General features: G+C 41.9%; 1 long non-coding RNA gene across 1 annotated transcript; it reads left to right on the top strand.

The window, feature by feature from the left end:
- The first annotated feature begins 563 nt into the window (after positions 1–563).
- LOC110090769 (uncharacterized) lies at positions 564–27,484 on the top strand. The gene is made up of 2 exons (XR_002302401.3): positions 564–7,338; positions 10,363–27,484. It is a non-coding gene; the product is annotated as an uncharacterized LOC110090769 (long non-coding RNA).

The raw sequence follows: 27,484 nt of genomic DNA, 5'->3' as shown, positions 1-27,484 counted from the left end.
AATTAATCTGATTATTTATTTATTTATTTATTTATTTATTTATTTATTTATTTATTTATTTATTTATTTATTTATTTATTTAACTTATATGCCGCCCTCACTACCCGAAGGTCTCTGGGCAGCTTACAGCATTTAAAATACAATAAAAAGGCAAAATAAAAGGGCAAAATAATTAGTGATTATGATTAGTGTGAATTCACAGATGACCGCTCAAAAAAACAGAGTTACAGGTAAGTAACCTCTTTTTATGGAGACATAGGTTGAGCTCCAAAGTGCTGAGGGAAATGAAAACCCTCAAATTCAAAGTGAAGAATAAAATGAAGAACTAGTAATAATTACTTCAGAAGGAGAAAATATCAAAAGCTCCCAAGATTTTGAAAAATGGAAGCTGGAACAGGAATTCAAACTGAAGGAGTCAGTTATGAAAAACCAATTAGAATTGGAAAAGTTCCAATCTGAGATGAAGAAATTAGAATCAGCTGCCCATAATAATAATTCCGGTGTGGGAAATCCCTCAAATATTGATCTAAAGAAATTACTCCAATATCGGAAATGAGATTGTCCAGAACCTTTCCTGATTTCCTTTGAGAGAGCTTCTTGGGACATCGGAATTAAAGATGATGAAAGGATAATAATTTTAAGGTCACAGATAGAGGGAATTTTTTCTGATATTTATTCACAGATGCCTCTTGAACAAGCTAGAGATTTTGAGGCTTACCAAAAGATGGTGTATACCCAATTTGGGATTAATTCAGACCATCTCAGGAGAAAACTTTGATCAATTTCAAAGAAACCTGAAGGGTCTTTTGCTCAACTTGGGGCACGTTTAACTCAGCATCTTAATAAGTGGCTAGCACAGGAACAGGTCACTGTCATGATATAGGTTATTGAAGCCAGAATGTAATTTCTAAATAGGATTTGTAGTCATGGAATTAGCCAGAAGGAATCCATCTTAAGTCTGTGTCATTCTTACTGGAAATATCTAGATGCTGTTTTCTTCACAGCAGCTAGCAATGTTATCTCGTAACTAGAGACGACGGCAGAAGACCTACTGAAGTCTAAACATTCCAGCAGAGAAAAGTAAATAACACCTGCAGTTCCATGAGAAAGAAAGGCGGAGAGAGACAACTTTTTCTTCATCCTGATTGGTTAATAACAGGGAAGAGGAAGGAGGGGGTTTTCCAGCATGAGAAGAGAAAATGGAGGATTGCTGAGACAGAAGAGAGACTTTTGCCTGATGGATGTTTAGAGGGACGTTGTGACTTCGGGATATTGCTTTGGATTATGAATTCTTGAATGGACTTTGGAGTGCCCAGAAATTCTTAGGATGTAGTTCATAGTAAGAGAATAGAAGGAGGGCTTTGGCCTTACCGATTTTACTTATTTTTCTTAGATAGTAATTTTCTTATTTTATTTTTCTAGCTGGAGTTTGCTAAGTTTCTAACTGATTAGTTATGGAAATGATTTTACTTGCTATGCTTTTGCAATAAACTGAATTCTTCTAAATCTTTATTTTTCTAATAAAAACAATTATACTTAAGAACTTATGCTTGATCTCTTGAACAGACAAACCCTGCTACCATTCTTAATTAATTTATTTAGGCCACAGAACTAAGCTACCTTGAGTCCAACATTTTCTTGAGTACCGAGAGATCTACATGACTCTGAGACTCATGATTGAAATCCCAACCACTGAAGCTTTTCTTGAAAGACCCTGTTTAGGGGAACATCCTGTAATAAGGGAGACTGCTGATTTGGTGCTGATGAAAAATCCTAATAGTTCCTCCTTTATTAAGGAACAAAAGGAAGGTAGCACTTTAAATGGTTGCTTTGAAAAAGTTGAGAATCCCATTCCACTGTCACTTGAACATCTAGAGAGGTATTGTGTTGACCAAGATCTATTGTATAGGGAGGTTTTAATGGCACCTTGTAGAGGTGGAGAATGGCACCACAAACAGCTAATTGTCCCTGTTAAATACAGAGAAAAGATTCTGGAAAAAGCTCACAGCGATGTTTTTGAAGCATACATGGGTGTCTCTCACACTAAGCAAAGGTTCGCAGAGAATTTTTATTGGCCAGGGATGGGGCAGCAAATTAAGTAATATTGTCAAACCTGTCATATTTGCCAGAAGCAAAGTAGGGGAAATGACAAAACTAGAGCTAAATGCTGCCCATTGACTGTTATCTCAACCCCTTTCCAATGTTTAGGTCTGGACCTTGTGGGACCCCTACCCAGGATGACTAGACAATGAAATAAGTACAGTGGTGCCTCACAAGACGAATGTAATTTATTCCTCGAGTAGCGCTGTCTTGCGAAAAAATCATCTTGAGAAAAGCAGTTTCCCATAGGAATGCATTGCAATGCATTCCTCAGTGGCTACAATCCTATGGGAACCTCACAAGACGAATGAAATTTTTTCATCTTGCGAGGCATCAGTCCTGGGGGGAAAATCATCATGTGAAGCATGGCCATAGAAGAAGCCGTCTTGTGAGGCACCATAGCAATCGCAAAAACCATTTGTCTTGCAGGTTTTTCATCCCGTGAGGTGTTCGTCTTGCGAGGCACCAATGTATATTTTATCCATTATTGATTTTGCCACCAGATACCCAGAAGCAGTCCCACCCTAAGGAACATAGAGACAGAAACGGCATCTGGAACAGTCCCTGCACCCTGCGGCCACATATGTGCTGAATGGGTTTTGCATCAAAAATAACAGATTTAGGAACTTCCTTTACTTCCAAACTAATGAAGAGACTATGGCAGGTCTGTGGAATTTCCAATGTGATGTCATCTCCTTACCACCCCCAAACAAGTGGGTTAGTGGAAAAATTTAATGGAACATTAATGAGAATGATATGTGCATATGTGGCAGAGAACCCAAATGATTGTGATAACTACAACCACTGCTATATGCTTATCGATTCCCCAAGAAATCACAGGTTTTAGTTCTTTTGAACTTTTATTTGGTCATAAAGTAAGGGATGTGGTGGCACTGTGGGCTAAACCGCAGAAGCCTGTGCTGCAGGGTCAGAAGACCAAGCAGTCGTAAGATCGAATCCACGCGACGGAGTGAGCTCTCGTCGCTTGTCCCAGCTCCTGCCAACCTATCGGTTCGAAAGCATGCAAATGCGAGTAGATAAATAGGGACCACTTTGGTGGGAAGGTAACAGCGTTCCGTGTCTAAGTCGCACTTGTAAGCAATCCCCCACCTCCAAGGAGATACCGGGGATGCCGGAGAATGGAGAGATTCCAAAGTTTAGTCAGTCCTTTTGGAGCTAAGATGAGCCCAAGACTCTCATCTAGGCCCTGACTAACACTTCTTCCTCAAATCCACCCCCTTTATTAAGAAAAGCAACGTGTTTGTGTGTTTAGTCGTTTAGTCGTGTCCGACTCTTCGTGACCCCATGGACCAGAGCACGCCAGGCCCTCCTGTCTTCTACTGCCTCCCGGAGTTGTGTCAGGTTCATGTTGGTTGCTTCGCAGACACTGTCCAGCCATCTCATCCTCGGTCGTCCCCTTCTCCTCTTGCCATCACACCTTCCTAACATCAAGGTTTTTTCCAAGGACTCTTTTCTTCTCATGAGATGGCCAAAGTACTGGAGCCTCAGCTTCAGGATCTGTCCTTCCAGTGAGCACTCAGGGTTGATTTCCTTTAGAACTGATAGGTTTGTTCTCCTTGCAGTCCAGGGGATTCTCAGGAGCCTCCTCCAGCACCACAATTCAAAGGCATCAATTCTTCGGCGGTCAGCTTTCTTTATGGTCCAGCTCTCACTTCCATACATCACGACAGGAAAAACCATAGCTTTGACTATTTGGACTTTTGTTGGCAAGGTGATGTCTCTGCTTTTCAAGATGCTGTCAAGATTTGTCATCGCTTTCCTCCCAAGAAGAAGGCGTCTTTTAATTTCAGGGCTGCTGTCTCCATCTGCAGTGATCATGGAGCCCAGGAAGATCAAATTTGACACTGCCTCCATATCTTCCCCTTCTATTTCCCAGGAGGTGATAGGACCAGTGGCCATGATCTTAGTTTTTTTGATGTTGAGTTTCAGACCGTTTTTTGCACTCTTCTCTTTCACTCTCCTTACAAGGTTCTTTAATTCCTCCTCACTTTCTGCCATCAGAGTGGTATCATCTGCATATCGGAGGTTGTTGATATTTCTTCCGGCAATCTTAATTCCGGCTTGGGTTTCTTCCAGTCCAGCCTTCCGCATGATGTATTCTGCATATAAGTTAAATAAGCTGGGGGACAATATACAGCCTTGCCGTACTCCTTTCCCAATTTTGAACCACTCAGTTGTTCCATGACCAGTTCTAACTGTTGCTTCCTGTCCCGCATATAGGTTTCTCAGGAGACAGATAAAGTGGTCAGGCACTCCCATTTCTTTAAGAACTTGCCATAGTTTGCTGTGGTCCACACAGTCAAAGGCTTTCGCATAGTCAATGAAGCAGAAGTAGAGATCTGTTCAGGAAAATTGGAGATATTAGAGGAACATTTTGCGCAAAGATGAACATGATAAAAGACAAAAATGGGAGGGACCTAACAGAAGCAGAAGACGTCAAGAAGAGGTGGCAAGAATACACAGAGGAATTATATCGGAAAGATTTGGATATCCCGGACAACGCAGACAATGTAGTTGCTGACCTAGCGCCAGACATCCTGGAGAGCGAAGTCAAGTGGGCCTTAGAAAGCCTGGCTAACAACAAGGCCAGTGGAGGTGATGGCATTCCAGTTGAACTATTTAAAATCTTGAAAGATGATGCTGTTAAGGTGCTACATTCAATATGCCAGCAAGTTTGGAAAACTCAACAGTGGCCAGAGGATTGGAAAAGATCAGTCTACATCCCAATCCCAAAGAAAGGCAGTGCCAAAGAATGCTCCAACTACCGTACAATTGCACTCATTTCACACGCTAGCAAGGTTATGCTCAAAATCCTGCAAGGTAGGCTTCAGCAGTATGTGGACCGAGAACTCCCAGAAGTACAAGCTGGATTCCGAAGAGGCAGAGGAACTCGAGACCAAATTGCTAACTTGCGCTGGATTATGGAGAAAGCCAGAGAGTTCCAGAAAAACATCTACTTCTGCTTCATTGACTATGCAAAAGCCTTTGACTGTGTGGACCACAGCAAACTATGGCAAGTCCTAAAAGAAATGGGCGTGCCTGACCACCTTATCCATCTCCTGAGAAACCTATATGTGGGACAGGAAGCAACAGTTATAACTGGATATGGAACAACGGATTGGTTCAAAATTGGGAAAGGAGTACGACAAGGCTGTATATTGTCACCCTGCTTATTTAACTTATATGCAGAATACATCATGCGGAAGGCCAGACTGGAGGAATCCCAAGCTGGAATTAAGATTGCAGGACAACAACCTCCGATATGCAGATGATACCACTCTGATGGCGGAAAGTGAGGAGGAACTAAAGAACCTTGTAATGAGGGTGAAAGACGAGAGTGCAAAAAACGGTCTGAAACTCAACATCAAAAAAACTAAGATCATGGCCACTGGTCCCATCACCTCCTGGGAAATAGAAGGGGAAGATATGGAGGCAGTGACAGATTTTACTTTCTTGGGCTCCATGATCACTGCAGATGGAGACAGCAGCCCCGAAATTAAAAGACGCCTGCTTCTTGGGAGGAAAGCAATGACAAACCTTGACAGCATCTTAAAAAGCAGAGACATCACCTTGCCAACAAAAGTCCGAATAGTCAAAGCTATGGTTTTTCCTGTAGTGTTGTATGGAAGTGAGAGCTGGACCATAAAGAAAGTTGACCGCCAAAGAATTGATGCCTTTGAATTGTGGTGCTGGAGGAGACTCTTGAGAGTTCCCTGGACTGCAAAGAGAACAAACCTATCAATTCTAAAGGAAATCAACCCCGAGTGCTCATTGGAAGGACAGATCCTGAAGCTGAGGCTCCAGTACTTTGGCCATCTCATGAGAAGAGAAGACTCCTTGGAAAAGACTTTGATGTTGGGAAAGTGCGAAGGCAAGAGGAGAAGGGGACGACCGAGGATGAGATGGTTGGACAGTGTCATCGAAGCAACCAACATGAATTTGACACAACTCCGGGAGGCGGTGAAAGATAGGAGGGCCTGGCGTGCTCTGGTCCATGGGGTCACGAAGAGTCGGACACGACTAAACGACTGAACAAAGGTGGTATTTGACTCCTGTAAAATTAAATACTGTATAATAAATCCAGCATACCCCAAAGCATGTTGGAAATGTGATGAGGAAATTGGTACGTATTTTCATATGTGGTGGGAATGTAAAGTGGTTAAGAAATTTTGGGAATTGATTTTTAAGGAAATGTGTGATATATTTGGTAAAGATATTGATCTTAATGCTAAAATTGCTTTATTGTCAATTTTTGATAACACAGATTTGGACTATTACTCGAAAGAATCACCAATTTTATGACAAGTGCTAGAATATTAGTAGCTAGATTTTGGAAAGACAAGAATGATATTAAAATAGAAGACTGGTATTGTGAAGTATGGGACATTGCATTAAATGATAAATTGACTATGGAACTTAAAATAAAAATAGGGGAAATAAGTTCTAACAATTTTTATGATATTTGGGGTAAATTTGTAGAATTTGTGTTAGTGAAAGGAAGTGGGAAAACCTCTAAAGAATACTCAATACAATTTTGGAGAGGTAATCTGTAATAAAATATTATTAGAGTCCTGTGGGTATGGGGTACACGTTAGAATTTAGTTTATAATAACCACTATTATTTGTATTTTTTCTGTATTTTTGTTGGTATGTATGTGTTTTTTGGGGGGGGGTTGTATTATAAAATAAAAATTAATTACTTAAAAAAAAAGTACAGCTGGACCTTTTCTCTTAAAGGCAGACAAAAGGCCTCGGAAGAAGGATGCATAGATATTTTATAAGGTTTCCACACAAAGAGCCATAAATTGGGAATTTTTTATTGGTTCCTTAGACCTCAAACTTGGATCCTCCTCCTCATTGTGTCAAAGATGTTCCGTAGGCCTAGCTTATTGGCTATACCTGATTATCCATACTGTGCCCCCGTGTTCCCTTGACCTAGGGTCATGTTATACACCAATTGTGCCTGCATGTCTGAAGGATTTGTTCCTTGGTCTTCCTTATCTTATTGATATGTTTATGTTACAAAGCTTGGGCCTCAGTATATGGCCTTCAGGAAATAATGTTTCTCCTATTGGTGTCAAAATGTAAATGGTTTGTTTCCCCCTCCAGATTCCGATGGGCCATCTGTGTCCGTTCGTCTTCTAAATTGCTGTCCTCCTTGAGGGAAGAAGTGGTACATTGTTTATGTAAATGAAACCAAACTGCTATCTCCTTGTGGTGAGAGATCTTCCTGATTCTAGGGTCTGAAAGGTCATTGTAGCTAGTATACTTTTAATATGCAGGAATGTAGTGTGGGAACATGTTTGACTGTTACAGAGGTCAGGAGTATCCAGAGAGAGAGGTTTGATACAGAGATTTGATACAGCTAAATGAAATGCATAGATACATAATAAAGCATGAAGTATACATACATTAAAGCAGTGGTTCTTAACCTTTTTGAAAGAAACACCCCCTTCAGCCATTGAGGAAGTTATCATCGCCCCCCTCCCTGAGGTGATGATATCTTACCTACCTACCTACCTACCTACCTACCTACCTACCTACCTACCTACCTACCTACCTACCTACCTACCTACCTACCTACCTACCTACCTACCTACCTACCTACCTACCTAGTCTCCCTCCCCACCCGGGTGCGAGGCAGCGCTTCACGGGGCGAGGACGAGAACCCAAGAGACTCTTTCCTTCTACCCGATCCACACTCAGTGCTCCCCTAAAGGAGAAAGGTGAGACGTGGCAGGTAGAAAGAGCTGGATCATCTGGCGGCAGCAGAAGCACCGGATCTACTGCCAGCACTGTGGCTGCAGTCACCTTCACAGGTTTGGCTCACTCCAGTGCCCCCCTACTGCCCCCTTCTGTTCTTTCACTCCCACACCGCCCCTTTTCGTTCTACCGCCCCCCTGAAAAATGAAATCGCCCCCTGGGGGGCATTATTGCCCACGTTAAGAACCACTGCATTAAAGCATATAAAGCTTAGGCATAGTCATACAGGTTTGATACAGTGTAGGTAGAAAGTATTGGAGTATAGGGGGATAGATTCAGCTGTGAGTTTCAATATACAGTCGTGCTGGTTTATATGTGTGTTACATTGTGACTCCATCTTGTCCCCCTATCAGAAGTATTAATGTTGAGACCCATAAAAGGAAATAAGTTACTGTTAGCGTGGATCAGACTGTACACAGTGGTCTCCAAAATGAATGATGTTAATTATATTCTCCAAAGGCTGGTAGATAAAACCCTATCTGGCTGAGAGAGTTCACTGTGGCATACATGGATGACATTGGTATTTTTAGCCAGACCTGGGAAGAACACAGATCGCATCTAGAGGTCATGTTGCAAAAGTTACATGATGCCGGTTTGACAGTGAAAGCAGCTAAATGTCAAATTGGGAACTCTGAAATAAGGTACCTATGGCATCTAGTCAGAGGGGGATGATCAAACCCTTAAATGCAAAGATAGAAGATATTGATACATCTATCTAGTCACTACACCACATTGTGCATTTATGTACATACATGCATACATACATATATAACCTTTTTTAATTTAACACATATCTTATGCCAACAACATATAGCGACTGAAATAGAGAACAGTCCATGACTGGGGGATGGAATCTTAATAGTTGAGGGGAAAAAATCACCTATTTTGTATTTAGAAAAATAGTTTTTAAAGATTGGTAACTGTGGCGACCGACCTTGTTGCCCCTGTTTATTTGGCCCTCACAAAGGATCACAACCTTTTTCTCTTCTAGCTGCCACCAGGTATTCTCCTAATACCAATTAAGTTATACATACATGCTGCCAAAACTAAAGGTTATTGAACTTAGGAATCAGAGGTTTAATTAATAAATATTATTTTATTGTCAAGTAAATCATAAAGGTAAATCACGTATGACCTGTATCAGGTATTAATAAGGATTGGATCATGTATGCAATCACTTTTTTTCCAAACTACTATATACTTATAATCGATATCTCTCTTATAGTGCTTATAATTTCATTCCTGCTTGTTCAATATTGTTTAACCTTCTCAATTCCCTCCTAACACACTCAGCTCAGTGCTCTAACCCTCTTCCTTCTCTTTCCTAAACCCTAACTGCCATTTCACATTTTCAACTGTCCCTCTTACTCTGTCCCTCCTGCCCTATCCTTGGTTCCTCCCCCTTGAGCTTCTGTGATGGACAGGCAGGAATGACATCACCTGTTGGCATTTTGTTACAGTAACTCACATTTTTTTAAAGAGAACACAAAATAAAGCCATCAGTCTTTTTTTTTCCATAGAGGCAACCAAGGAAGGATTAGAAAGGACAAACAATGCAGTAAAAAAGTTATCGTTTGCAGACCTAGCTCTCAGGTCAAACTGCATACACAGAGGGTTGACCTTGAACCAATCCTACACTCATCTGCCTATTAATTTCTTGGAAGCCTCACATGAAACATGACAAACTCATGTTGTGAGAAAGCCCTCATAGGGCTTTGTGCATTTCAATGTTTGTGATTTTAATGGAACCTGTGTACAATCATATGTTCATGCAAAAGAACAGAGCCCACCTTTGGTACAGTTAAGAAGCACAACTAGTGGTTCTTACTGACTAGGCAGTTCTGGAAATTATACTCTCACCACCACCAAAAAAGGCTTTTCTGTCTTGGATTCCAAGCCTCCAAATCTGTTGGTAGGAAGGAATAGGATGGGGCAGCCACATAGCCTCCAGTACTTCTCTGCCATGTTCAGCAGGTTTGGACAGCCCAGAATCAGCCACTTGCCTAAGCCAGTTGGAGTAGGCATTACTCCTCCTGCTGAAGGCCCCGGGGAGAGGGTGGGAAAATGAAATTGGAAAGAACTGGTAGGGCTTTGGAAGTGGCATATGAATGGCAACTTTGTACCCCTTCCATAGGATTGCTTTGTAAGCAATCATGTACAAAGCCAACATGAGGAAATGAAATAAATTCCAACCATGCAACTTGATTTGAGATTTGAAACACTCCTGGTCACGTGTCAAGGCAATAAAATTATTCAGGTAACATAACAAAAGGAACAAACAAAATTCTATGTTGGTCCCATACATCTCAAATTGTATTTCAACTCACAGGGGCCAGGGATTTATCCTTTTAAGCATTTTGCATGCATATCGAAATGACTAGATATGCGGGGTATAAATACAATAAATAATACTATATTATTTGCAGTTGACCCATGTTCACTGTTTATAGACTAATTTATTTCTATTTTTATGTTAAGATTCTGAAGAAGGCCATTTGCTGAAAAGCGTCAAGCTTTTAAAAAAAGAATAAAGTTTGTCACTTCTTTTTTTACATCCTGAGACCCAGTCTCTCACTTGGAATTCTGCCACTAGTGGATGTATCAGTTCCTTGTTTTCTGCATAGCAACAGAACCACAGAAAATTCCTCCACAACCATATCACCAGCATCAGACTGCTTATACATCACAGATACCCAGTTTCCAGGGATTCTGGAAGATTTAAAAAACACAATCTTGTGGGGCCTTGAAGACTAACAATGTATTACAGCAGCTTGAGTCTTCATGGACTTCACTTATCTCATTAAGTGCTATTTTGTAACTTCCATACAGATATGTATATTATATGCTCTGCAGCAAAATTTTGTGCAGCAGCAATGGCACAGCGTTCCCTTATAGTCTCCTGAGTTCACAGTTTGACTGGTTTTAGCATGAGGGTGGTTTATTGTCGAGCATAGAGAAATGTTGTGGTCCCAAGCGAAGGGAGGAAATATTTACAGATCTTTACAAATATGTAGGAAGGACTCCCTATAACCCAAAGACTCTGTCCCAGTTTGCCCTAGACCAGGGGTGTCCAACCTTTCACCTTCCCTGGGCCACATTAGAAGATGAAAATTTGGTTTGGGCCGCACATACATTTGGTTTGGGCCACATGGGGGGGCAGCCCTAGCCATCCTCCGCAGCCCCGCTCCAAACGCACTTACTGGCAGCTGCGATCTCAGACAGCAGAGGCTGCCAGCTTCGACTCCGGCGGCTTTATGGGGCTGGGAGGAGGTCCACCTATTGACAGGGATGGTGCAATGCAGTCACGCAGCCCCCTGTCCCCTCCCCCCCACTCCTTCCTTCCCTCTCTCCCCCTCTACTGTTGTGACATGCCCCGGCCACATTCCGGCTGCAAGCACCGGCAGTGTAACTTGAGGTGGCCTTAGCCATTGATTTGGAATTTCTTTAAAAATAAAAAATTGCACTGGGCCGCATTACGAGCTGACCTGGGCCGCATGCGGCCCTCGGGCCGCAGGTTGGATAAGCCTGCCCTAGACGATCCAATGGTTCAAAGGATAGCTATAAAAACGCTGTATTTGATTCTCCCCATATTTTACAGTGAGTACACAATTAATTATTTGTTGCACACTTTTAAAATTACATTTTGTATATTTTAACCATATAATATGCTTTATGAACTGGCTGTACACTTTTTAAATTGCATTTTGTATATTTTAACCACATGTTTTATGAACTGATTGTATATTTTTAAACTGCATGTTGTATATTTTAGCCACATAATATGTTTTATGAATTGGTTGTATATTTTTAAACTGCATTTTGTATATTTTAGCCATAAATATGTTTTATGAGCTGGTCATCCAACCGTAATAAATACAACATACTGATATGTATAAAGACATTTGGGTGATGAAGGGGAACATAAATGTTTGAGCTCAGACACTACTGAGATAAGAAAGCTGGGTTGTTGTTCTGTGCCTATCAAGTTGCCTCTGATTTCTGGCAATCCTATAAATGAGTGATCTCTAAAATGTCCCATCCTCAACTGCCCTGCTCAGCTCTTGCAAACTCCAGCCTGTGGCTTCCTTTAGGCAGTCAATCCATCTCATATTTGGTCTTCCACTTTGCCTGCTGCCTTCCACCTTTCCTGGCATTATTGTCTTTTCCAGAGAATCTTGCCTTCTCATGATGCGCCCAAAGTCCAGAGAGTACCCCAACAGAATGGATCTGAAATATCCAATAACATCCCCAAGCTGTCTTTGTCAATAGTGTTACAGGACCTGTTCATTTAGCCACTCTAGTCTGTTTCAGCATGTATAATAAAAACAAAACCACTTTTGTGGCTCCTTTAAGACTAACAGATTACTTCAGTCTGAACATTTGTGTGTTACAACCCACTTCCATAGACAAATCTGAAGCCACACTGTACATTCAGATTTCAGATCCATTCTGTTATACAGAAATGTCCTACCCTGTGTGGAATGCAAAGGGACATTGCTAGCAACAAATGGCATAGATTACATGAAATGAAAAAGAGGTAAGTCACTGACATTGTGGATAACATTATGGGGACTCATAATAGTGTTGTCAGAGTAGATGTGGGACACATGTGGCAAGAAGACAAATTATGTTTAAAAATTATCCAGGGCAGCAAGGAGTCAATATCTCACCTCATTGTCTACACTGCACCTCCACAATCTAATACATTACATCTGTACTCAAAAGTCCAACACTACATGCCATGCATGTTGAAATGCACTCCATGTCCACAAAAGCTCATACTGTATATTAAAAAAATAAGTCTTAAATGTGCCCCTTGACTGTTATTTTCCTTAAGGTATGGAAATTGAGAATTTAATCCAAATATTTTTGTTTTCTACTTGTACTTCTACACATTTTAATTATACACCTCTCCTAATTGCACATTTATATCTGGTAGTGTGCTAACAAACGTTGTATTGACAGGGCTATCAGATCTGGACTTCTCCTAAGCAATTAAAAAAAGGTGGTTATTAAGGAATCAGCAATTAAATTGGAGGTTGGTGGTCTGTAGAATAGTATTATTACCTACTAATATCTGCACATCAAATTGCTATAATAGTGTGTAGTAATCATGGGATAACCTGGACATGATAATTCCCAACTTCAGGGGGAAAGATTGTGGGGGTGCCATAGACATATGCAAGATCTGATTTTCAGCAGGGACTGGAAAGTGCTACACTTGAGGAGCTAAACATTACATCCTGAAAATGAATGGTGAAAAAATCAAATGTTATGGGTGGTGCAGCATGAGCAAGAGTATTATCACTGGCTCAACAGAGGCTGGAACCATAAACACACAAGCAGAATAGAATTTATGTTATCTTGGAGGAAATGATTGCACAGATGCTATGCTTACTTGATCTGTATGCCTGAAATGCATTTTTTTAAAAAAAAAAAAACACATTCCTTCATGAAAATTAGATTATATGCACATTTTGTGAATCCTGAACATGATTCCCTGGGAATAAATCTCACTGGACTTGGTGGGATTTACTTCTGAATAAATGTGGTTAGCATCAGGCAATGCATATTGAAGCAGAGGAATATTAAAACTGATTTACCTATCTTTCAGGTTTCAACATCCCTCAGGCTAACATGCTATACCCACTTACCTGGGAGTCAGCTCCAGTAAGACTTGCCTTTGGTCACACTGATAAAGGATTTGAATTATATGCTTCTTTTATTTTTGCAAGGCTCTGCGGAAAGGTTCTTCTTTCCATAAAGCAATTTAACAAGAGGGTGAGAAATGTCTTGGTTGAGGGTGGTGATAAATCTTCTGCTGTCTCAGGAAGTGCTGTTATCAAGTGAGGTGATCTGCATGAAAAAAAATGAGTAAGTTAGCACCAATGTTTCTTTCACCCTATGATGCAAATGATACACATACGCACACCTTAATCCTTTGAAATGTGCCAAGCTCATTTCTAAATGAGCTTGGCACATATAGCCTGTTTCAGCAATCTGAAGTTATTTTTTCTTTTTTTCAAGCTCTCCAATGTGGCTGCTGAGGTGCTAACTTTTGGAAATGGACAAGAAATAGTGGTTATACATCATATTTAATAGAATGCTTTGGCAAAAACAACCATTTCCATGGTCAAGATTATTTTACAATATTTACTCAGAAGGAAGCATCACTGAATAGATGTACGTAGCTGCCTTCTTTTGTGACAGTTAACTGACCCATGTAGTCCTAGAACTCCTTCCCCTGTTGGGCACAAGTTCTGTAAGGTCTCAATCAGAGAAAGATACTCCCTTACACTCTCAGTACAGTAGTTTTACCTTATTTGCTGAAGGGAGGCTAGTGTCTAATGAGATCCTCCCAATACGATTCTCCTAACCCACCATTTTTGCTCTTAGTCCCCCCCCCATCTCTCTGCATACACTACTGCAGTGCTAGCTGTCAGACCACCCTCTTCTCATTGTGGATACTTTTTTTTTTGCACAAGTGCTCTCTGAAGTGATGAAAGAGATCTGTCATAGCATGTGGTTTTCTTCGCTAGAGTATCCTTTATTTTGTGATAGGTTATTTTGTGAAAAGTTAATTTGCAAGTCTGAATGCTCAAGCACTATCTCTCTTATTTACTGTGGGAAGGAATGTGGATTTAATTGTAGGGTGTATGCATGCTTCTTAATGTTTAGTTTGGCCTCAGGTTGGCTGGGCTAACAATATATGTCCTTTCATTGTTGTGCATAGTAGTTATATTTATGGAACACAGAAGTGTCGGGACACACTTATAAAAGTTATGTAACAAAAAACTTTATAGTCCACCATTAACTCAACTATCTTACATTAGGTGTGGAAGTTTCATATATTAAACTGAACATGTGTTCACAATATATATGTGCTCCTTCAGATGGTTGTGAACGTCTAAGCTCTAAACCTGACCTGTTGAGGTATTTACAAAAAATCAGCACCTAAGTGGGGAGGGATTACATTACCCCAGCTCCCTTTGTCTTTACTTTTCTCACATGGAAAATGTCTGGAGAGACCCTGCTACTATGAAGGCTCTCTATGTGTTTGGAAATCTTCAAATATTGAGGTTTCTGGTTATCTGAATAAATTCTTTATGTGGAGGACAGTGTTCTTTTCAGAATACCACCCTTCACAGAGAGTGATGATGGAGGGATTGGGACTAATGTGTGTCCTCCTCTTGCAGTTGTTATAGCTCCTTTATGAACTTTTTGGGAGAGATAATACAGCTTTCTTGAACCTGAACTCAAGCCTCATTTATAATCAGATAGAAGAAACTTCCTTCATTCAGGGTGCAGATCAAATGCATACAGTGTACTGTATTGAATGAAAATATATGTGATTGTGTGAGCTGATGAATCTGATGAATTTGCTGCCCACACTACCCAAAGGTCTCTGAGTGGCTTACAACTTTATGTACAGTTGTAAGTATAGTCCTCTGCAGGATGCCTCGAGCACAACCTCTTTGTTTCTGAGAAGCTGGTACAGAAGATAAAAAGTTTGTGATTGTTGTGAGATACTGTAATTCTGTGGTTCTCTTTTGGAGGGTGTTTTGGGGTTTTTTTAGTGTGTAGCTGACCACAAAATGTTCAATTGGAAAAAATGATGCAGTTGAAAGAAGGTTGATGTGCAGTTGCAGAAACAGAGTTTTTTTTAAAAAAAAAACACCCACGTTTTAGGCACCTGTTTGTTAATTGATGGACAGTGTCATGTAACGATATTTATATAAGGCTTAGAAAGTGTGCCCAACCCATGTTTTAAACAACTTTTTGTTTTTGTTCTTTTTGGCCCAAACTTCCTTTTTCACCTTCATCAGTACTGAAAATCTGCACTCCCTACTGACTAGAGTGTAACATATTAAAGCAATTATTCCCAACCTTGGGTCCCCAGATGTTCTTGGATTGCAGCTCTCAGAAATCCTGCCCGGCACAGCTAGAGGTGAAGGCCCCTGGAAGTTTTAGTCCAAGAACCTCTGGGGACCTAAAGTTGAGAACTACTGTATTAAAGCAACATGCAACCTGAAGATTTGTGTTTGGCTTGAGAGGGAAGCCTGGCATGGTATTTGGGCAACTGAAAAATCTCCTTTTAGACGATCCTGTTCTGTGGCAAAGTAGAAAATTAGAAAATGGAATGGAGCAAAGGAGACCACAGAAGGTAAGTGTATAAATGCCCCAGTTTGAGAAGATGTGGGGTGGAGGGTGGACCTGCAGCCAATATTGTCATATGATCTTCATTCAGCAGCAGCTTTGAGGCCAATAAATTACAGGCCTGCAGCTATATTCTAGCCAAGGGGGCTGTATAGCATCAAGCAGACCTCTGATGGGCAACTATAAGTTCTGATCTTGGGTTCCCCTCACTTTCCAAGGCAAAGGGGATGACACTCCAACATGAGGTTGCACCCTTTTGCCATCCTTCTCACAATGTCACAAGTCTAGAAGTACTATACTTTTAGGGCAATTTTAGGGCAGTTTCCTCACTCTTGAACAGAAAAGATACCAAATCCTGACACATGTTTATTTGAGGACACATCCTTGCTTTTGAAATGGAGGCAAATGCCCATAAGCAGGCTTGCTGCTACCATTATTTATTATCTTAAACTGTGTGGTTTTTTTAGTTCAAGTTGCAGAGGATAAGGGAGATACTGTTTTAAAAGTCACAAACCCCTCTGAGGTCACAGAGATACATAACAATGCTCTTAGCTTTAACTGCTGCCATCCCAATAGCTATTTTTCATTTCTAAAAGGCCTTGGGACTGCTGAGGAGCATCATAGGTAAGAGAGTTTCTTTCCTTCTTTTAAATATTTAGCTATTAGTTTAATCTGATTATCTCTCTGAATTTATTAGGTATGTTGCTTTGTCAGTTTAGCTATGGATCATTTTTACAGGTGGGATTTGTTTTATTTTTCACAGAGTCATTTTGTTTACAAAATTTAAGCTGTAATATATATTTACTGAATGATAACGGAGCTTGCTCCCAGTTAAGTATATATTCAATCGGAGGCTTAATAGTTTCAGTAAAGAGGTGAGGGGTGTTATTTTTGTTACTTCTGACTGTGTTCCTTCGTACAGACAAAGCTATTTATGAACCAGGAAACAAAATGTAGTTATATTTCATTGTAGGTTTTCTGGCTACCTGAATTTATTTTTCCCTCCCTTGACATTTTGTTTCCTCTTTGACATTCCTCAGATGGTCTATTTTGTTTGTTACCAAGATCCCAACTTCCCTAGTAGAATTTTAGCTCTTAAAAAAAGAAGAAATAAAGGCGATTCCTTTAGTTAAGGACCGTTAGATTACATATTAGTACAGGGATTGGGGCCTTTGGGCAGCATCATACAGGACTTAACCTCCCCCCCATGTTGCAGATTTTTAATTTTTGGTTAAATTGCTCTAGTTGTGCAGCAGATGTTCAGGAGAGTCATACAGCAGAATAGCTTCAAGTTCCTCAGAGTAGGCCACTCCCTTTCTTAATAACTTATTCTGAGACACTAAATCATAAAAAGAATAAAAGGTTCATTATTTACAATTGAACAAATCAAACAGCAAGCTAACAACATGACTGCTTTGAGCAACAGATCTCAACAGATTCTAAAGAGAAAAACACAGAGAGCAAAGAAGCAGGGCTCTCTTTGAATTCAGAGGCAGGAAAGGGAAAATTGTTAGACTGACAGTCACCTCAGCCCAGACAGGTCTTTCCTAACCAAGCAGCATGCAAGGTTGTAAAAACTCCATTACCTGGATTACCAGTTTTCTGAAACAGAGGAGATTCTGAGGGAGACTTTATAGCAGGGGTGGGCAATTAATTTCTATAGGGGGGCCACATGAAAAATCTGAACTGTGTTTGGGGGCTGAACCAACTTTACTTAAAAATAAAATGAAACAGTGATGTTATGATTGTTTTTATTTTAAACTGGTTAATCTTCACAAACACTAAAGAGTTTTTTTGTGGTATGTTAAAGATAAGCAACTGATCAACTTTAGACAAAAAGCTATAAATGGTTTTGATGTCCAGCGGGCTGGAGAGGAGCAGCTCACGGGCCGTATGTGGCCCTTGGGCTGCACTTTGCCCAGGTCTGCTCTATGGTATGCTAGTTTGAGGGAGAGAATGAGAGATTCAGGGAAGAAAAGACACGGATGCCAGGGAGAAAGAAATATTAGCAGTGCAAGTAAGAGGAGAGAATGGAGGAGAGAACTGTGACCTCATACCTTGTGATTTGGTTCGGTGTTCTCCTTGGGCAACTCCTCACTTTCCGCGGGAAATAAAACAGGAGATGCCTTAATAACCTTTAAACTGTCCTTTTTATTGTCACTCATCTCCTCCAGCACATTATTCATAGGGTCAAAGATTCTCAACTCAGGCAACAGGCCGCAACTAGACAAACCAAACTTTCCCCATACTCCCATGGACTCAATGGGGGGTTCTCCCACGCCATTCCTGGTGCGTGGATCTTCGGGGAGGAGTACTTCTCAGGACACAAATTGTTCCACAACAATGCCTCACCCAACCTCGCTCGTCTGGTCTGTCGTAGAAGCGGTTGTGGGCTATCTCAGTCTCTGTAACTCTAACTCGCACGGTGCTACTATTACAGTCCATTCCTCGGTTCGAAACTGGGTCGGCTTGTCTTCCCTCAGCTTTGGCTCTGGCAACATTCCCCACACCTTCAAGTGGGGAAAGTCTTTCAATAGCCCTTGATTCTTTACATACTCGACTTCTCTTCTCCGTGCTTCCTCCCTCTTTCTCTCATAATCCTCCAGCACCGAACTGAACCAACGTACCCCCTCTCCACTAATATCCTCTTCCCATACTGACACCTCTTGCTCCGCCTTCCCTCCTCTTACGTCCTCCTCTACTAGACAAATCTCCACCTTTCCCGCCTTCTCCTTTAATTCAACTTCTCCCACCTCCTTTGCCTCCTTCGTAACTGTCACCTCTTTAGTCACCTTCTCTTCCTATCGTCCCCCATCCTCTTCTCCTCTTTCTACGGTTTCTGTGATCACGGATGGCTCACTCTCACACATTCCTCCTTCACATACCTGGATTCTGGAAATGCATGATCAACTCATATTTATCTAACAGTAATGCTAAGGCTGGAGAGTGGCCATCTGAAGTAGCATTCTGGGAGCATGGTTGGAATCCTGAAGTCTAAAATGAGAGATCTTTATTTATTTATTTATTTATTTATTTATTTATTTATTTATTTATTTATTTATTTATTTATTTATTTATTTATTTATTTATTTATTTATTTATTTATTTATTTACAATATTTTTAGCTGCACCATTACTAGTGGCTTCTGGGCGGCGTACAACATTAAAACTTAAAAACATTAAAAACATTTAAAAAGACAATATAAAATGTCATAAAAACAATTTTTAAAACATTAAAAATTAATAAGTCCTGCTGCTCATGTGGCCAGCTAGGGAATACTGTTTAATTAAAATGCTGGCTGAATAGAAAGGTCTTTGCCTGGCGCTGAAAAGCCAAGAGTGTTGGAGCCAGGCGGATCTCTACAGGGAGGGCATTCCAAACTTGGGGGGCAACAGCTGAGAAGGCCCTATTTCGACATGCCATCCCCCTCACCTCTTTCAGGGATGGCACCTTCAGAAGGGCCTCCTGGCCTGATCTTAGAAGATGGGCAGGCTCATATGGAAGAAGGCGGTCCTTTAGGTAACCAGGTCCTAAGCCGTTTAGGGCTTTATATGTTAAAGTAAGCACTTTGAATTGGGCCTGAGCAGCAACCGGCAGCCAGTGTAAATTTTTCAGAACCGGCGTAATATGAGTCTGTGTGGCAGCACCACTTACCAGCCGCGCAGCCTGGTTCTGTGCCAGTTGCAGTCGTTGGACCATCTTCAAAGGCTGCCCCACGTATAGCACATTGCAGTAGTCCAGTCTCGTTGTTACCAGTGCATGAGTGACTGCTGCCAGGCTCTGCTCATCCAGGTAAGGGTGAAGTTGATATATTCTCCGCAGCTGTAAGAAGGCACCCTTGGACACCGAGTCCACCTGGGCTTCCAAGGTCAGACTGGGGTCAAGGAGCACCCCCAAGCTGTGGACCCTATCCTTTAGGGGGAGTGTAATCCCGTCTAAGGCAGGGAAATGGCCCTTTAACCTATCTGGCAGGGCACCTACCAGCAGCACTTCAGACTTGTCTGGATTGAGCCTCGGTTTATTGACCCTCATCCAGACCATTATCAAGTCCAGGCACGAGTTCAGAACGGTGACTGCCACACCTGGATTGGTAGAGAATGAGAGGTAGAGCTGGGTGTTGTCAGCATATTGCTGACTCCTCAGCCCAAACCTCCTAACGACCTCCCCCAGCAGTTTCATGTAGATATTGAACAGCATGGGGGACAGTATAGAGCCCTGAGGAACCCCATGACGCAACTGCCATGGCTCAGAGATATTGTCCCCCAGCACCACCTTCTGGACTCGATCAGCCAGGTAGGAGCAGAACCACTGTAAAACAGTGCCTCCGATTCCCATCCCAGCTAGTTTGTCCAGAAGGACACCATGGTCGATGGTGTTGAAAGCCGCTGAGAGGTCCAGGAGAATCAACAGGGATGCATTACCCCTGTCTTTCTCCCGGCAAAGGTCGTCAAACAGGGTGACCAAGGCAGTTTCCGCCCCATAACCCAGCCTGAAACACGATTGAAATGGATCTAGATAATCCATTTCATTCAGGAGAGTTTGGAGCTGCTCAGCCACCACACGTTCCAACACCTTCCCCAGAAAAGGGAGGTTTGCTATTGGTCGATAGTTGTTCACTAGACCTGGGTCCAGGTTAGGTTTTTTTTAGGAGTGGACGAATCACTGCCTCCTTTAATGGGGCAGGAACCACTCCCTCTCTTAACGAGGAGTTGATGACCTCCAGGATCCAGGTGCAAACTCCCCTGGCAGATTTCTTTATTAGCCATGATGGGCAAGGGTCGAGTTGTGTAGTGGTGGCATGAAGCGATCCAAGCACCCTGTCCACATCCACAGGTCGCAGCAACTGGAACTCATCCAATAAATTATGACATAAGTCCGCAGCACTGGACACAACCATAGGCTCTGCATTAACAGTGGAGTCCAAATCTTTGCGAATCTGAGCAATTTTTCCCTCAAAGTGTGTAACAAATTCGTTACAGCGAGCCACTGAGGAGTCCAGGACCTCCACTGAACCATTAGGTTGAAGAAGGTCCCGGACCACTCGAAATAGCTCTGCTGGACGACACACTGAGGAAGCGATACGGCTGGAGAAATACTGCCGTTTCACCAGCCGTATTGCCACAGAGTAGGCCCGATAATGGGCTCTAAGCTGTGTTTGGTCATAGTCGCAGCGATATTTCCTCCATCTGCGCTCAAGCCGTCTCCCCAACCATTTCATGGCCAAAAGCTCCTCTGTGTACCATGGAGCCATATAGGCTCTGCGGGCAGGGAGAGGGCACCTAGGTGTGATCGTGTCAACCGCCCAGGCCATCTCCTTGTACCACAAGGCGACCTGGGCTTCGACAGGAGTGCCGACCATATCAGCTGGAAACTCCCCTAGAGCGTTCAGGAATCCTTCAGGATCCATAAGTCTCCGGGGTGGATCATTTTAATTGATCCCCCACCCCTGCAGAGGGTAGTAGTGGCAGAGAGTCTAAATTTTACCAGGAAATAGTCCGACCATGACAATGGAGTCAAAGATAAATCCACCACATCCGGACCACCATCCCCCTGTCCCGTTGAGAATACTCGTTCGTCGTTCGTTTAGTCGTTTAGTCGTGTCCGACTCTTCGTGACCCCATGGACCAGAGCACGCCAGGCCCTCCTATCTTCCACTGCCTCCCGGAGTTGTGTCAAATTCATGTTGGTTGCTTCACAGACACTGTCCAGCCATCTCATCCTCAGTCGTCCCCTTTTCCTCTTGCTGTCACACTTTCCTAACATCAAAGTACTGGAGTCTCAGTTTCAGGATCTGTCCTTCCAGTGAGCGCTCAGGATTGATTTCCTGCAAAATGGATAGGTTTGTTCTCCTTGCAGTCCAGGGGATTCTCAAGAGCCTCCTCCAGCACCACAATTCAAAGGCATCAATTCTTCGGCGGTCTGTTTTTTTATGGTCCAGCTCTCACTTCCATACATCACAATAGGTAAAACCATAGCTTTGACTATTCGGACTTTTGTTGGCAAGGTGATATCTCTGCTTTTTAAGATGCTGTCAAGATTTGTCATCGCTTTCCTCCCAAGAAGCAGGTGTCTTTTAATTTTGTGGCTGCTGTCTCCATCTGCAGTGATCATGGAGCCCAGGAAAATAAAATCTGTCACTGCCTCCATATCTTCCCCTTCTATTTCCCAAGAGGTGATGGGACCAGTGGCCATTGCGACAAACACGGTTCCCTGGAGAACACGTGAATGCTCGGACAGAGAGTAATCAGGAGATTGGACATGCTAAAATGTGCTGAGTGAGTCCCAGAACTCAGCTAGACATGTACAACTCTCCATCTTACAAGTCTGCCCTAATAAGAACACCCTTGTACCTTCAGATATTACTGATAGAAAACCATGTGGGCTTTGTAGTCCTTAGACTTATCACGCACCACAGGCAGGACTCCTTAAGTATGCTAGGCCGATGCAAGCACCATCAGATGACCTAAGACAAGTTTACTGTTCAGGAAACCAATTGATTTTCATAATCATTATTTTATTAAAGAAAAAGTAAGTTCCTTAAAGAAAAAGTCGAATTATGCAAAAGCAAGCAAATAAACATTATGCTGGTTATTTACAAAGCTGTAGTGAGGCAAAGAAAACATGAAAAATAGACAAGTGTTCCAAAACATTACAAAAATTCAAAAAGCTAAGAAAAATCATAAAAACAGTTCCAATAAGGTAATCCATCAGGAAAACAAAATAGTCCAATTATGTAAGAAAAAGTCCATAGTCCTTAATAATCCTGTGAATGAAAAATACTGTACAAAAGGAAAAGTCCTGTAAAAGAAAATATCCCATTTTCCTGAGAATAATCCACAAGAATAGTCCATAGGGGTAGTCCATAAGAATAGTCCATGAAAAGAGTCAAGAAAATTCCCTGAGTGCATGTATGAGTAATCCATATGTGTAGGCCACGAGTGAGTCACGAATGACATTGTCCATAGGTAAAAGTTCCTTTTTCAAGAGTAACTGGTAAGTCCTTATCTGCTCCTAACCACGATGTCATCCAATCACAGTCCGTTGCTAAGCAAACAATCCTGTTGTACCTCCTGACCTTCTCTCTCATGGGTAACAGATGTTATTTGGGTTTCTGTGGTTTTGCGAAGAGTCACAACAATACCCATCTATCTTATCACAAAGTTCCTTCTCATGCTCTCAGAATAGCATTCTCCTAGCTCTCACTAGCAAACATCCTGTTAGCATTGCAAGGATCCTTTATACAGAGAAACAAGATGGAACCTGTCTTGCACATTTCTTAATTACAAAACCCATGTTCAATACAAGATTTTAATCACATATCCCCATCTCATCACAGCCATGATCTTAGTTTTTTTGATGTTGAGTTTCAGACCATTTTTTGCACTCTCCTCTTTCACCCTCATTACAAGGTTCTTTAATTCCTCCTCACTTTCTGCCATCAGAGTGGTATCATCTGCATATCGGTTGTTGATATTTCTTCCAGCAATCTTAATTCCGGCTTGGGGTTCCTCCAGTCCAGCCTTCCGAATGATGTATTCTGCATATAAGTTAAATAAGCTGGGGGACAATATACAGCCTTGTCGTACTCCTTCCCCAATTTTGAACCAATCAGTTGTTCCATATCCAGTTCTAACTGTGGCTTCCTGTCCCACATATAGGTTTCTCAGGAGATAGATAAGGTGGTCAGGCACGCCCATTTCTTTTAGGACTTGCCATAGTTTGCTGTGGTCCACACAGTCAAAGGCTTTTGCATAGTCAATGAAGCAGAAGTAGATATTTTTCTGGAACTCTCTGGCTTTCTCCATAATCCAGCGCATGTTGGCAATTTGGTCTCTAGTTCCTCTGCCTCTTCAGAATCCAGCTTGCACTTCTGGGAGTTCTCGGTCCACATACTGCTGAAGCCTACCTTGTAGGATTTTGAGCATAACCTTGCTAGCGTGTGAAATGAGTGCAATTGTACGGTAGTTGGAGCATTCTTTGGCACTGGCTTTCTTTGGGATTGGGATGTAGACTGATCTTTTCCAATCCTCTGGCCACTGTTGGGTTTTCCAAACTTGCTGGCATATTGAATGTAGCACCTTAACAGCATCATCTTTCAAGATTTTAAATAGTTGAGAATACTAGGTCAAGTGTATGGCCTTTCTCATGAGTCGGGCCAATGACATGTTGAGACAGCCCCATGGTTGTCATGGCGGCCATGAAGTCCTGAGCTGCCCCTGATAAAGTGGCCTCGGCATGGAGGTTGAGGTCTCCCAGTACCAAAAGTCTGGGGGTCCTTACCACCAGATCCGAGATCGCCTCCATCAGCTCAGGTAGGGAGACTGTTGGTAAGCAGCAGGGTGGGCGGTACACCAACAGAATCCCTAATCTGTCTCGCAAGCCCAACACACAATATAGGCCCTCTAGACCATTTCCCAAGGGGACAGGGAGTCTGGAAAAGTGGAAGGAATCCTTGTAGACTATTGCCACACCTCCTCCCCGCCCCTCCGGGCGACCCTGGTGTTGGACCAAGTACCCAGGGGGACATAACTGAGATAGAGGAACTCCTCCTTCTTCTCCCACCCAGGTCTCAGCAATGCATGCCAGGTCGGCCCCCTCATCCAAAATTAAGTCATGGATGAGGGCAGTCTTGTTTTTTGCCGACCTGGCATTTGGCTGGGAGTAGAGCTAGAAAGGGGGATAGGTGTAAGGTATCTAACCTCCTTTCTCCTACGCGGGCATGCCCTACTCCCACCGCCATATCTTCCCCTGCCGTATATTGTCTCTATCGATTGCCCCAGAGACCCTTCAAACCCCCCTGTTTCCCAGCTTGTTCCCCAGCCACTTCCCTCAGGGAATCTGGCAGCCGGCGGGAGCCCAGCCATAGTCCCACCGTCTCTCACTCAGTGAGCTGCAGAAGGCAGATGTTGTTCGGCTCCCCCGAGCGCAGGAATGCTGGTCTGATAGGGCCCCAGAAGCAGCTCTGACTTAAAAGCCTTCTTTCCCCCTTGAGCCAGGTGGTTGATGTTGGGAAGGGGAGGAGGCAGCCAGAAGCAACAGGGCCCAATCCTGCAGAGCAGAGGGAGACTTAGCCAGCTCCCTTGACAAAAGGCTGGCAGCGGGCCAACCACAAACCCACCGTCTCTCACTCAGTGAGCTGCAGAAGGCAGATGTTGTTCGGCTCCCCCAAGCGCAGGAATGCTGATCTTAAGCACTTAATAGTCCTGGAGAACAATTTCATTGGATTCCATCTCCTCCTGTTTTTTGTTTTGTTGTACTTTGTTTTAGAAATTTATTTAAGTTATATAGTTATCTGAATTGTTCCTATTACATTTTCCCACCTACTCCCTCCTTATTTCATAAATACTAATCAGCATATATTTTTCACTTCCACATTTTCATCACTTTTCAGAGCTCCATAACAGTGTTTTTGGTGAACAGATATTTACTTTTTAGCAACTTCTATACAACTGAACTAGTTAAAATTATTTACATAAAGTACTAGTAACTTTTTCCAGAAACACCATCCTATGTAAGCCCCTATGAGCTCATAAGAATTTACTGCTGTTTAAAGAAGTAAACATACTTCCATAATGAATTGTTTAATTTTTTTAAAAAGAAAATCGGTTTACTCAAGTTCACAAAATTCCTTTTTTTCCCTGCTGGTTTGCTTAAATGTTCCAACAACTATGTAAGAATCACAAGGCTATGTCACATGTTGTTTCACAACCAGAATATGCAACCTGCATCCTGTGGATCATTTGTGTCCTCTGGGACCCACATGTGGTCTGCTAAAAACCTCCACGTCCTTGGCTCAGAAACCATGTTTTGAAGACTTCAAAGCATACTGGGGATACCCCACACCTCCAGAATTGTTTTAATTTTTTTAATGGCCAGTAAGTGGCAAAAGGAGACTTTTTCAGTTTTTAAAAACCCACCACATTCGTAACATTTCTTTTTCTGGGAATGGCAATTGTGGGAAGAGCAGCAGTTCTCTAAGGATCAGAGGTGATCATGTGCAGCCCTGTGGACCTCTGGACCCTGCCTACCCTTGTGCTAGGCAGGGAAGGAAAGAGTGTTCATGTTGGACTTCTGTGGTCAAACAATGCTGGGTTATTACTGAGGAAAAAACCCTGCATAAAGTGAATAATTATCCAAGTGTATACAGCAAGGTGTGTACAGTGTGTATATATATGTCCAATATATGTGAATATCTGCACATTGCGAGATTACAGCTGGTGTATGCAGATAGTATACTCCTTGTATGTAATTTGTGAACATGCTACCCTTACTTTCTGAGAATTTTTTGTCACTCTTGTTTTCTTATTAAAGGCAATTGCCAGTCTCATAGTACATCAGCTGACATTACTTATCTTATGTTGTGGTCTTAGTAATCAAGGTGTTCTGAATAATGTGCTGAATTCTAGTTGAAGTCAATGCAGTTGTTTTTACTTCATATGACAGTTATAGATAATTTCTAAAAGACCTTGGCATGGCTGAGTAGCACATTGTGGAGATGCACAGTTTGTTAACAAAAATATTTACCCATTTGTTTTATCTAAATTATTAGCAATGTAGACTTGTGGCTAGTTAGCTACAAATTATGCCAACCCAGGATTTGGTTTATGTTTTATTTATGCATTCATGGTTTTATTTAGCTGTTCAAAACTAAACATTTAAAAGTGCAGTCCTGTACATGGTTCTAAGTATCAGTGTGTTCAGTGGATGTTACTTCCATAGAATTAGCAGGGCTTTTAAAATAGAGAGAGGTTGAATCAAGTTATTTTTGACTGTGTTCCTTGTGATGATTTGTGTTTTTATGTGTTACGAGAATGGGATATGTAGTCCTAAGATTGTCCCAATAGCATCCATCTTGATTTAATGTCTGTGTCTGTGGTAGGAAAATTTTACATGCTGTTTCAGAGAAACTTCGTTCTTTGGTTATCTAGTTGCTAAGGAGAGCCAGAGAGTTACATTCCTGGTAGTCATAATAATTCTGCCACAAAACATGATAACGACTCAAACTCCCATGAGAAAGTTAGGCGGGACAACAAGACCCAGGAGGGGGTGTTCCCTATGAGGCATCCTGGGAAGAAGAAGGAAGTTGGGGAAGATGGAAAAAGATGGAGTTTGACTGAGAAAGGGCAGACATGTGCTTTTTCCCAAAATGGATTATAACTTTTGAATGGAGCCTTTTTGCCAACATGGACTAATGGATTACAACTGGATTTTACCTTACCTGTTGGACTATGGACTGTGAAGTCTCAAGATACGTAAGAATGACTACGCTTATGTATTATCCTAGTTTAGAATGCATTTCTTGTTTTTATTTTTATAGCTGGAGTGGTGGGGGTGATCTGTCAGCCTTGATATGAAAATGTTTCTAACTGAAATGCTTTACTATAATCTGAATTCTTTTCTGAACCATATGTCTTAATAAAGCAGTAATGTTTTGGAATTGCA

This window comes from Pogona vitticeps, chromosome 6 (genome assembly GCF_051106095.1).
Source record: "Pogona vitticeps strain Pit_001003342236 chromosome 6, PviZW2.1, whole genome shotgun sequence".
Taxonomy (NCBI): Eukaryota; Metazoa; Chordata; class Lepidosauria; order Squamata; family Agamidae; genus Pogona; species Pogona vitticeps.
The sequence above is the reverse complement of the archived record's forward strand: the minus strand, read 5'-3'. Positions and strand labels throughout refer to the sequence as shown.